At 35.8% G+C, this 13459-nt stretch overlaps 1 pseudogene; it reads right to left on the bottom strand.

The window, feature by feature from the left end:
- Positions 1-13459, bottom strand: part of LOC129403580 (uncharacterized) — a 485727-nt pseudogene that overhangs the window by 66178 nt on the left and 406090 nt on the right.

Raw genomic sequence — 13459 nt, 5'->3', positions numbered from 1 at the left:
CTCAGCAGAGATTACAAAACTTTACAGAATTAGTTACAGGTACATAACCAATGACCACAAAATGTGACATAAAGCAATCTGTATTAATCTGAAATTTTCTGTGGGTCAGAAACACAGATAGAGCTTAGTTGAAGTTCCACAATTCAAGGTATCACAATGAGGACATTCTCTTAATTTTTCTCAACTCCAGACACAAGCGGGAAGAAAGCACTTCCATAATTATTTATGTGCCTATTAGCAGACCAGAGGCATTTGCTAGCTGTTGCTAGAGATATCACTTTCTTGACCCGTTTCCCTCTGCAGAAGAGTAAGAAAGAAAGGGGTAGGGATCTGTGGGGCATAAGTCACATTTATTTTGTTCTTTTTCTAAAGCCTAATAAAGAAACTGCCATACTATCATTTGTACTATGTTCCGTTCATGAGGGGTAAAGAAGTTCAGTACACAGTTAAAACTATAGAATTACCTAAAGGTATTGATATGAGGAGGCAAAACTCATCATCTTAGAGGTTTCTACCACATTGTTCTACCACAATGATGTCCACAAATTATTTTATCACTGTCATCATCACTGTCATCCTGTTAATCATCGATTTACTCGAATGGGTGTTAGTAATGTCTTCATTCGTCTTAGCCCTGAGATTTTTTAGCAGCTTCTCTTTACTTGTCCTTTCCAACGGTGCTGCATTGGAGGCTCTTTCAGGGTCAGGGTAATGAGACCCCATCATTGTTACTGTTTTTGGCATATAAATATACCACAGGGAACTTGCCAGACACTCTGTGTGGGCAGGATTATTCTCAGTAGCTTGCTGGGTTCTCTGAGAGGGAGAACTAGACAATAAGAGGTCTTCTGGGAGCTTTGTTTTATAGTCTCTGGATCTTGGCCATTGATGGGATTACATAGTGCTGGGGGCATTTTGTGGGTGTGACTGCCTAGCCACTGGACATAGGGGGATCTGGGTGGAGGAGGCCCAGTCCTAATCTAAGACTTGGAGATCTCAGGCCCGGGTCTCTCACACTTGGGTTCCTCTTCTGGTTCCTTCATGTGTGAGGCTCATCCAAGTTTGTGGAGAGTGACCTTGAGCATGGCTGTGGCTGGATTCCAGAGGTCTTCAGCTGCCCGAGCTCTGTTCGGGGTGGGGAGGGAAACTCAACTTGCCCTCCTCCAAGGGGGCCCCAGTGTAGATAGTCAGGTGAGGGGACAGGAGACTCTGCCAATAATTTTATAATCTTTGTTAATATAAAACTTATTATAAAATAATTTGGATCAAAAAGATATATTGCTCTTCTACTATGTTAATTTTCTAATAAAATACTGCTGGATGTTAAACTCCGTAAAGGATTTATCTTGCAGAATTTAGGTGAAAACGCATCATTAAATATTAGATTAAAACTTTTGTTATCAGCAACTTCAACTTCATTTTACAATTAAGTGGACAGGCCAGAGCTGAGAGTAAACTAGAATTGCTAATTTACTGTCTTACCTATTATAGATTTATGCCCCAACTAGTATTGCAGAAATTAGGAATAAAGTGTGAGAAATTATTCACTTGAATTTATTTATAGTGATATGAAAATAAATCAGTAGAGATTAGGAATTTTTTTCTAAGTAATACTATTAAACTCTTTGTAGGGTCATACTTGTATTTCTAGGGGATAGCTCACCAAGTAAGTCTTTAGTAAACAGGTATTGAATGTAAAGGCATCTAACCCTATTGAATTATATACAGCCAGAGGTAAGAAAATAGGCACTGATAATGGCTTCCAGACACAGATGAACTGCATTTCCTTTATCATCCTACAAGTTAGAAAATTACTACAAAGTGTCACGAGGTTGACTTCTAGTAAGTACCTATGAGGTCTCACTGACAGGACGGAAGATTTCAACTGATTATGATTGAAAAGTTGGAGGCAGTATTCACAGGCAGCATGGAAAATCTGAACTAGAAGTAAAGAGGTCTGAGCTTTCAAACTAGTTCTATTTTATGTTTCTGACGTTCATATTTGGAAATATGAAACTTGAAGGATTAATTCACTGTCACTGTCATCCCGTTGCTCATCTATTTACTTGAGCGGGCACCAGTAATGTCTCCATTGTGAGTCATCTTGTTACTGTTTTTGGCATATCGAATATGCCACGGGTAGCTTGCCAGCTCTGCCGTGTGGGTGAGATACTCTTGGTAGCTTGCCGGGCTTCCCGAGAGGGGCAGAGGAATCAAACCGTGTCGGCCGAACGCCATACCTGCTGTGCTATACTGATGTTTTAATCTTGGACAAGTTACTTTTGACTTTGGGTATTTTGTTTGATCTGTAAAATTAGAGAATTGGAAATTTAGAGTTAAGGGCTACAGTTAGCATTGATAACATCATGGTGGATAGTGAGTTTATATTAAGATTTCTGGAATGTAACAAAACATCTAGACAGATTTTTTTTACTGGAAAGGTGGGAGGCATCCCTGCAGATTTACCATATAGAAAAATGGAATAACTATGGATTATTGAGGAAGTTTCCACTAGAATTACATGGGGTAACTTTGACTAGATCTTCATTTCTCCTAGTTTTGGAGAATTTTTGAATTCAGAGGGACAACGTCATTTGAAAAGACAAAGTTAGAAAAGAGAAAGCACTGATGAAAGAAAGAGATGGCTCCCAGCTACAAGTGACCTGAAATATTGTCAAATTTAGACACTGGCAAGTAGAAACAAATACTTGAAACAAAGAACATTGGGTTGGGAGATTTCTCTCTACCTAAGTTCAAAGACAATTAGGATCTCATCTCCAACTACTCTCTGTAGCAGGTCTACTCTAGTCCACAGGTTCATCTCCAGGGTTGAATGTCATTTACTTAGTTTCAAAATTTGCAGTCCAAAGAAATCTTAGGAAAATTATCCAAGAATGCATTGATCTACAGTGTAAAGTCAAACAGAATTGTTACTGGATTCAAAGTTGAATAGAAAAAAAATCTCTGTATTCAATCTGTTATCACAATTAATTATAGTTGCATATTCATCCCTTTTGAAAAAAATAACAAATTAAAAAAATTATTTCTCATTTTTATTCAAGTACCATGATTTATAATACTATTGATAATATATCTATTATGATAATATATCTATTGATAATATACTCTACCCATTTTCCATAAAATCATAGAGGGAAATATATATGTATATATGTGTATATATATATATATATATACATATATATATATGTCCCATCCCGTGGGACTTGGTCAACGTGGATGCCCGGGAGAGGGTGCACGAGTGAAAAGAGACAGACATAAGAAGAATGGGAGCAAAGCAGGAATCTGATCAAGCTCCAATTTTATTTCTCTTAAGCTAGTTTTTAATAGCTGATTATATGAGGAAGTGGGCAGAATGGGGGAATAGAAAAGAATGAAAAAGTTTAATGAAACTGGATGTGGGCCCTGATGGCAATTACCCTGGGCATTGTTCTGCAACCTTCAAAAAGTACTTTGATATTTTTTCTGAGAAGCGGTTGTTCCTTAATTACAGGTCAGGTTGTACTGACATATTGGTTCCCAGCATATATATATATATATATATATATATATATATACATACATATATATATGTATGTATGTATCCCACCTGCATGGCAGAGCCTGGCAAGCTCCCTGTGGCATATTCAATATGCCAAAAACAGTAACAATAACAGGTCTTATTCCCCTGACCCTGAAAGAACCTCCTTTCTTTGGGAAAGGCAAGTAAGGAGAGGCTGCTAAAATGTCAGGGTTGGGACCAATGGAGACGTTACTGGTGCCCACTTGAGTAAATGTATATGGAGTTGTGGGCATATATCTCTAATGTATGTACACACACATATGTGTGTATATATACATATGTGTATATATATATTTACAATTGGATCTTTAAATTATGAAATCATATTTTACTGTATTTAGAAGCAAATCCATCAAGTACCACAAGGAGCTCAGCAATGTTCCTTTACTGGGATGGGCAAACTAAATTTCTCTTGAGAAAAAAAAAACACTGTGGAAAGGAAGAAAGAAATACAGAAATCTCTTTTAGTAATAGTCCTCTGACACTTAAGACCTTAAGACTAACCTTTAGTAAATAAATGTATAGAAAAGAATGCATAAGTATTTGTAGACCAGGTTGGTTCAAGTGTCAGAGAAAATTCCAAATAGATGATTACATTTCCAGTTTTAATAAGAAGCAAAACATAATCATCTATGAGTTTTCACTAAAAGATAGTATCAAATTTCTCATTATTTAAGTGCAGGTAGTATCAAATTTCTCATTATTTAAGTGCAACATGGACTTGTGACTTATAATGACCAATACAATGTGACTTGAAAAAAAGTATTGCGCAACTTCCTGATTCTCAAGAGTCTTGTAAGTTTCCATTTATTTTCTTGAAAGCTAAGAGCTACCATTTGACACAGCCAGGTTATAGGACCATTGGCTACTAGAAAAACATAATAATAAAAATAAAAGCAATCTCAGATGATGCTGTTAGGAATCACTTGGCACTAAAGAAAATTAAATTCTTGATTCTCTTGAACACTTGTCCTCACTCCTCAGTGAATCAATTAGTCCTATCTTTTGTAACACACAGAACTCCAAGTCACATTTCTTAAGAGCTTGGCAGTAATTTAATAACTTAATTTGCAATTGACCAAAAATGGTAAATTATTTTTAGGTGAATCTTTCACAGGAAAAAGAGAGAGGCAACAAAAATTTTAAAAACTTTTGAATCATTTTCTGAATCAAGTCTGTATTAGGACAGAACTCTCCTCCTAAGGCCTTGTAGCTTGTAATATGTAAAATTATATTTCTATAATCTAGAAATATAAATAGTGATTCTTAAAATGTAAAAGTTAATAATAGTTATTTTTGCAATTATTTTTTAGTTTATTTCCATATTCCCCATGTATGTTTCAACTATTAATATCTATTTAGCTATGAAGATTTACCACCTTTGTTTTGTATGACTAAGAAAAAAAACATTGGTCAAGGAATATTTAAGTTTTTAAGTGCAGGTAGTATCAAATTTCTCATAATTTAAGTGCAACATGGACTTTCTGAAACAGTGTATTAACCTATGTAACACGTATGCTACTGAAGTGCTCAAAAATAATGAAAGCTCAGCATTTTCAAAACTATCCAATATTAATACTAAAATCCAGTTGACTATATGTGTAGGTGAGTTTAGAAACAAAATAATTTTAATATTCCTACATAATGTAGTTTAAAATGTAGAAAAATTAATCTTATTATATATATTTCAAGAACAGTGTGGTTAATTTGTCTAATATAGTTATCTAAATTTATTATAATTTTTATTATTATAGAGAACTCAGCTGAAAATAGTTCTCTTTTGAACAGTGACTCTGCTTTTCATTGGTCAAAAATTAGAATTTATAAATGACCTATGAGCCATAATGGAATATGTATGTTATAATTGGTGCTTGAATATCAACAATTTTTTGCGGTATAATTCTTTGTATCTCTCCCATCATGTACATTGTTCCCTTTCTCCTAAGACAACCATCTTAGTATGTTCAATACATTTATTTTTTGTATTTGACTGCATTACTGTTTAAATGTGTGCATTTTAATGTTTTATAAATGGGTTTATATAAGTGCTATTTCAAAACCCATTCATGTTGTATTATGTGTTTTACTCAGTAATTGATTGCTTTAACTAAAGTGCATTAGTTAATGTCAACTTTATTCCTCCCTTTAAGTTCATTGCTATGTCAATTTGCTAATTTTGCAGCAAGTTCTCATAAGAATAAAGTAAGTTGTTCCACTCCTTAACACTAACCTTAATCATATAACTTCCTCTTTTATATTTTCTGCTGTAATAAAATTTTTAAAATATATTTGAGCACTTAGTTTTGATTCTGTCTCAGTCATTACAATGAAAAGCTATCATGCTCAGAAAGAGTGAACTTGCTCCAGAAAGAGTGAGCATCAACCTGGAAATAGATGAGTAATCCATATGGATTATAGTTAGACATATGAGCAAGTCCATATTAAAACAATCTCACAGATGTTTGAGAAATAAATATACTTCTGAAAATTTATGATTGTTTTGCAGCATTACTGACAATAATTAACAGTTAGAGTGTACAATAAGAATTTTCATCTTGTTCATTTTGGTTACTTATGTCTCTTACAGGAACAGAAACCATTTGATTTAAAGAAAGCAATTTACATTATTATTAATTTTTAAATATAATTGAATGTATAACCTGGATAACCTATATTACCCTTCTATATTTATTTATATATTACATTTTTATATTGTTTTCAGTCCTCACTTCTCAAAGATTATTAACTCATGTCTTTGGTCCCCTTTTTTTAAGAATTTTTTGTTAGAGAAACACTGTGATGTAGTTACAAACTTATGAACTTTTGTGTTTGCATTTCACTCATACAGTGATCGTTTACCCACCCCTCCACCAGTGTCCATTCACCTCCACCAATGATCCCAGTATCCCTCTCACCACCCCCACCCCATCCCCCACCACCCCACCCTGCCTCTGCAGCAGGGCATTCCCTTTTGTTCTCTCTCCTTTAGGGTGTTGTAGTTTGCAATAGAGATACTGCGTGGCCTTCATGTTCTGTCTATAGTCTGCTTTCAGTTCACATCTTCCAACCTGAATGGGACTTTTTTTTTTAATCGTGGTTCTTCAACAGGCATTTATTCCCTCTGTACTACAACTTAATTTCAACAGCCTTAAAGTGTGTGTTCAAAACAGCTGTAAACAAATAAGCTGGTGGAAAGAACAAAGTATTCAACAAACTAAGAAATATATGTGCATATTTTCGGTTTATGTTATGGTCAAACCTCCCATATGTTAACCAAAATTTAAATAAATAGTAAATAATTTCAATGATTATTATTACTTAATAAGTAATAATATTTTAGCACGAACAATTCACAATTACTTATACAAACATAGATAAAATGACTTCTACATATAATTCTTATCAAGCAGTTCTTAGTTGCCTGATATGAACATGAGAAAATTACTCTGATTAGAAATCTACAACACACACTAGAAAAAGTGTTCATCTGGGAAATAAAAGACAAGAAAATTCCATCTCTCTTCAACTACTAGAAAGAAATTTTTTCTAGATACTCTGACTCATTAAAAACAATCAAGAGAATCAACAGTGATCCCAGGATTTGGCTTTGCATTTGGATTAAGGACAGATAAGTCATCTAAAAGCGTGCTTCTATTTCAAGTGCAATAGAAGGAGAATTACCAGTTATTGATCTTGAGACTGGTCCTACTATCACTGGCTTTAATTTTAAGACTGCTGTTGCAATATAACTCACGGAGGAAACACAATTTAAAGGGGATTTTCTGGAAGTAAAATATGAAATGGAAGAAAAAATGTTAGATGATTTATTGTTTGCCTTTTGTCACCATGTTTCTTATGTCACTACACCTCTGCAAGTTACTCATCTTTCTTGCTCATCATTTTTTTTTATTTTAAAATTAGGGCATTGTCTAGGAATAGTAATGCTCTAAAAAGGGTTTGCTTTTTGTTATGTGTCTGACTTAGTAAACTGGAGAGAAGGTAAAGAAAGTGGATAGGTACATTGCTCTCACCAAGACATTTCTTCCTTCCTTCCTTTCTTCCTTCCTTCCTTCCTTCCTTCCTCCCTCCCTCCCTTCCTATTTTTCTTTCTTTCTTTCTTTCTTTCTTTCTTTCTTTCTTTCTTTCTTTCTTTCTTTCTTTCTTTCTTTCTTTCTTTCTTTCTTTCTTTCTTTCTTTCTTTCTTTCTTTCTTTCTTTCTTTCTTTCTTCCTTCCTTTATTTCCTCTTTCCTCTCTTTCTCTCTTTCTTTTCTTTCTCTCTCTTTCTTCCTTTCTTCCTTTCTTTCTCTTTCTTTCTTCCTTTATTTCCTCTCTTTCCTCTTTCTCTCTTTGTTTCTTCCTTTCTTTCTTTCTTTCTTTCTTTTTTTCTTTCTCCCTTCCTTTCCTTCTTTCTTTCTTTCTTTCTTTCTTTCTTTCTTTCTTTCTTTCTTTCTTTCTTTCTTTCTTTCTTTCTTTCTTTCTTTTTTCTTTCTTTCTTTCTCTCTCTTTCTTTCTTTTTTGAGACGTAATATAACTTAGAAACATCTCAGAAAAGTACGCTGGTTATTTAAAAAAAAAAAAAAAATATATATATATATATATTACAAATACACAAGTGAACATTAAAAGCTACAGTTTCCCCTAACATCCCATTAGAAGATCAAAGCCAGGTGGGGATAATGCAAAGTATTTTCCTGTACTGATTGATTTCACAATGAAAAGAAAGTCAAAGCAATCCATCTGCATTAGCCTTCTCAAGCTTACACTGTTTTCACATCACTTCCAAAAAAACTACCTACCACGAAGAGCCTCTTTACAAATGAGGAACTACTGATCAGATCACCTGAGTTCCCAGGAGAAAAGAGCGAAACCCCCTATTTGTTCTTCTGTGTTTCCACCCGGAGGAGACTGTGTGTGTTTTAGGAGTGATGAGTTGTGATGGGGTGCTGCTTTGATATGTACCCCAGCAGCCTTTGTGTCAAACAGTAGCCTTGAGCACACTCCAGGGAGGAGAAGGAGCAGAGAGGTCAAAGTATGGTAATGTCCAGGCTAATGTGTCAGCTCATAAGTCTTCAGAACCTCAAGCCATGAAAAACAGCTGCAGCTGGCAAATGTCTAAACCTTAGGCTTTCTCTGTCTCCTTATTTTGTCCTTCTGTGAACAACTGTAATGGGATCGATTTCTGCGTGGCCTCAAAGGCAAGCCATTTAACAAGTGGGTCCTGGGCCCTCCAGGTATTTGAGAAGACATGTTACATATCAACATCCTGTGGTATTTCACTTTACAGAATACCAAACTGGTCTGTTTTCAGACTCACTCACGCTGCTCTGGCATTGGGTGTGTTGTCCTGTCCCCATTAGCATGTCATTAGTCCCATTAATGAAAATCCAGTTTTACACACTGAAAAGTGATCTGAAGCAATCCAGGGAAATGCTATAAAGGCTACCCCTGCTGTTAGCAGGAGCCCTGGGCACCCCTGCAATGCTGACAGGGTTCTTTAAAAGGTTTCTCCACGGATGGAAGGAGGTACAGCAGATATAAAAAGTATAATGCAGGGTACAAATAGTTTTATTCTGTGGCTGTGAAAATTGTCCTCCACATTTATATAAAATCAATGCATTAAATGATAAGGAGCAAAATACGAAGGTGTTGAGCTTTTGGAAACTGGCCTTCCACTATAAGAACAGGACACATGTCAATAGTATTAAACAATATTTTGTGGCATTTTTTTTTTCAAGACAAAGAAGAGAAGTACAAATTGTTAATTTAATCATTAGTTTATTAATGAATTCAAGTACAAACTGAAGTCTTAAAGAGTTGTTTTATACTCTGTAATATCATGAAAATATGACAAAACTAGCAATTTTTAACTTAAAGATTTAATATAGAATTGCTCTGTGAAAATGAAAACAAAGAACCAAAAATTACCAAAAAAAGGGAAAATAATAGGTCATTTCTTGAAACGGGATACTCTTGTTCAGAAATAATAAGGAGAGATGAATCCTTCCTATTCATGTGCTAATAAGAACTGGGCAAAGCCTTGAAACTTATTATATTACCTCAGCAAAAGGCACTTGAAACAGGCCAGGAAGAATGGAGGAAAAAATGATATCATGTTAATGACACAGAGATTAAAAGAATACATATATATGTATATATATATATATATATATAGATGTGTGTGTGTGTGTGTGTGTGTGTAGATCTGTGCTCAATCCATGCTGAGGTTCTCTATCTGCATACAAAAGCCAAGCTCAAAAAGTAAGTTATTAAAATCATGAATTAACAAATTAAGAAAAGTAAGTTTAAAAAATATTAAAAGAAACTGCTAGTATTACTTTACTTTTGAACAGTTTCAACATAATGTTAACCTGGAAAATTCTGCTTCATGTAATTCTATATCACTATTCCTGGGTCTACACCACTACCAAACTGCTCCCTAGCCATCGAAGGGCTCTTAGACAAATAATCTTATTGAAGCATTGTGTTATTTATGGTAGGAATAACAAAGTAGGCATCTCAGATTTCCTTGATGATTAAATGAGGTACCCTTTATCAATAACTAGGCAGATGAAACATTTTATTCATCAAAAAATTAAATAAAGAATTACCTAAACAGCTTTGTCAGATTAGTGGGGAATTAGAAGATAAGATGGTCTGTAGGATAACGTAGCCTCAGGTAGTTTAGGTTTATTGGGTTACTCCCATCACAGTGCTCCCATTTCTCTGTGTTTATTTGTAGCTTCTTGTGCTATCACTCCAGTCCTCCTTTTACTACAGGAGTAAAAGCACCACAATAACAGTCTATAAGTATTTCTTAATGAAGAAAAATTAAAAGCCAAGTAAAGTTCATCTTTTGATCCCTGATGCCTTCAGTTCCCTACTTAAAGACCTGTTCTAGTACATTATCCTATTAAATCATCACCATCATCATCAATCATCACCATCATCATCATCATCATCATCATCATCATCATCATTCCATTGATTGTCGAATTTCTTGAGCAGTCTCAGTAACGTCTCCGTTTGTCTTAGCCTTGAGATTTTAGAAGACTTTCTTTACTCGTCCTTCCCAGTGGTGCTGCATTGGAGGCTCTTTCAGGGTCACGGAATGAGACCCATTATTGTTACTGGTTTGGGCATATGAAAACACCATGGGGAGTTTGTAAGGCTCTCCCATGTGGGCAGGAAACTCTCAGTAGCTTGCCAGGTTCTCCCAGAGGAGAAGTAGGCTATAAGATGTTGTGCGGCTGCAAAGCTTCTGGGAACTTGATTTTAAATCTCTGGATGTTGGCCATTGGTGGGATTGCACGGTGCCGGGGGCAGTCCCTGGGTGTGACTGCCTAGCTACTGGAAAATGGGAAATCTGGGTGGAAGAGGTCCAGTCCTGATCCCAGCAGGCTTGGAGGTCTTAGTCCCAGGTCCCACACACCTGGATTCCTCTGCCGGTACCTTCATGCATGAGGCTCATCCGAACCTGTGGAGAGGGGACTTGAGCATGGCTGTGGCTAGGCTCCGGAGGTCTTCAGCCTCGGAAGTGCTGCTCTGCGCGGGGAGGGAAGCTGGAGCCCATCCCTCTGAGGGGCCCCTGGAAGACAGCCAGCATTGGGGACAAGAGACTCTCCACCAAAAAAAAAAAATAAGAAATTTTGAAAACTTAAGGGAACAAAATAAACCTTTAAATATTTCTTAATTATGTGCAATATGTAAAATTTGTAATGTGTAATGAGATTAAAGGAAAATAAAATACTAACCGAAATAGATAATGTGATTTTAATTACTGAAAAATCCCACAGACTTAGCTTACAGTCAATAATCACACAATAATGGTGACAGTAGCTGTATCTCAAAGACAGAATTATGGGTAACATGTTTTCCATTACAAACTTATTCAAATGGTACAAAAGATATATTCATGAAGCAAAAAGTGTCAAACAAATTGTCTAAATAATCCCAAAGCAATGAAAATAAATATTTGGGAGTTGAATAAACCATAATTTATCAGTATAAAAGGGTCTACAACATAGTGTGGATTGTAAAAGATGCATCCATTAACATATTGTGGTAAAGTTTCACAGAACTGAAATGAAGAAAAATTATGAAAGTGTCTAGTATTTGCAAGTTTGGAACAGACTTGTAAAAGGAGTAAATAGAAGAGAAGTAAGTAGATTACCATATCTCACAGTAATATTTGAACATGAAAACAAATACACTTTCATGTGTGTATTCACATTTAAAACAAGTAGTTATTCATAAGTTCACATTTAATACCATAACTAAATTATTAATAAATGACAACATAAAATGTAACATAAAACTATGGATTAAAAAGTTAATTGCAAAATGAAAACAATTCAATGCACAAGAAATTGTAGTGAGTAAGGAAGGAGTATTGGTAATCTAAATAAGTTGTTAAAAACACTTAAGGGTAAATTCTCCGTAGAAAGACAAAGTATTCAATATGTAACTGTCACTGTCATCCCGTTGCTCATCAATTTGTTCAAGCGGGCACCAGTAACGTCTCTCATTGTGAGACTTGTTACTGTTTTTGGCATATCGAATACACCACGGGTAGCTTGCCGGGCTCTGCCATGTGGGCGAGATACTCTCGGTAGCTTGCCGGGCTCTCCGAGAGGGGCAGAGGGAACCAAACACGGGTCGGCTGCATGAAAGCCGAATGCCCTACTGCTGTGCTATCGCTCCAGCCCATTCAATATGTAGACAAATATAATGATGACACTACTATCTCTGGGACAGGTAGCAAATATCTGTATAGGAGAAATGGCACATTAATTAACCTCATCATACCTTAACTTGAAAAATTTGAAAAACTGTGACAGTATTTATGTTTGTTTTTTCTTTCAGCATTAAAGGCAGGTATATATACTATACATGTAGAAGAATACTTCTGTTTTGTTTGGGGACCACACCTGGATATGCTTAGGAGTTATTCCTGGCTCTGTGCTCAGGAATCACTCTTGGCAGACTTGAGGACAAAACAAGATGTTGTGGATTAAATTTAGGTTGGCCATGTGCTAGGCAAATGCCCTACCTTTCATATTATTGTCTGGCCCTGGTAAATGAATACATAGGAAGCTATAAAAAATTATGGAAGCTGAGAGATCATACAGCAGATAAGGCACGTGCCTTGTACCTGGCCTACCAAACAGGTCTGAGATTGTACATGGTTGGCTGTGTGCAAGGCAAGTGCATTAATCCCTGGACAATCTCTCCAGCAATTTGGTCTAGTTTACTAGTATAGCTTCTGGTCCAGGAATTAGTTTTGAGAAGGGTATTTTTATTAGTTTCAATTGCATATTTGTTGTTTGTAACTCAGATTTTCTATTTTTTCTTGTATTAATCTTAGTAAAATAATGCAGACATGCTTTTATTTTTTCTTTTTTTGGTCACACCCGGTAATGCACAGGGGTCACTCCTGGCTCATCGACTCAGGAATTGACTCAGGAATTACTCCTGGCTGTGATCAGGGGGCCATCTGGGATGCTGGGAATCGAACATGGGTCTGCCACATGCAAGGTCTGCCACAAATGTCCTACATGCTGTACTATTGCTCCAGCTTGCTCGAGCAAATGGGTGAACAATGGAAGGATGGTGCTACAGTGCTATAGTGCTCTCTTTCTATTCTTGAAGCAAATCTACCATTTCCAAACATACTTCATCAGTGGTAATCTTAAAGTTAGAAATTAAATGAGCTATTATAATTGTCTTGTAAAAAAAAACAAAAGCATCAAGAAAAGTTCTTTTAATTAAAATTTAGACCAGCAAATGGCATGTTTCCTTCCTTCCTTCCTTCCTTCCTTCCTTCCTTCCTTCCTTCCTTCCTTCCTTCCTTCCTTCCTTCCTTCCTTCCTTCCTTC

Source organism: Sorex araneus, chromosome 3 (assembly GCF_027595985.1).
Source record: "Sorex araneus isolate mSorAra2 chromosome 3, mSorAra2.pri, whole genome shotgun sequence".
Taxonomy (NCBI): domain Eukaryota; kingdom Metazoa; phylum Chordata; class Mammalia; order Eulipotyphla; family Soricidae; genus Sorex; species Sorex araneus.
This window is presented reverse-complemented; position numbering and strand designations above follow the sequence as displayed.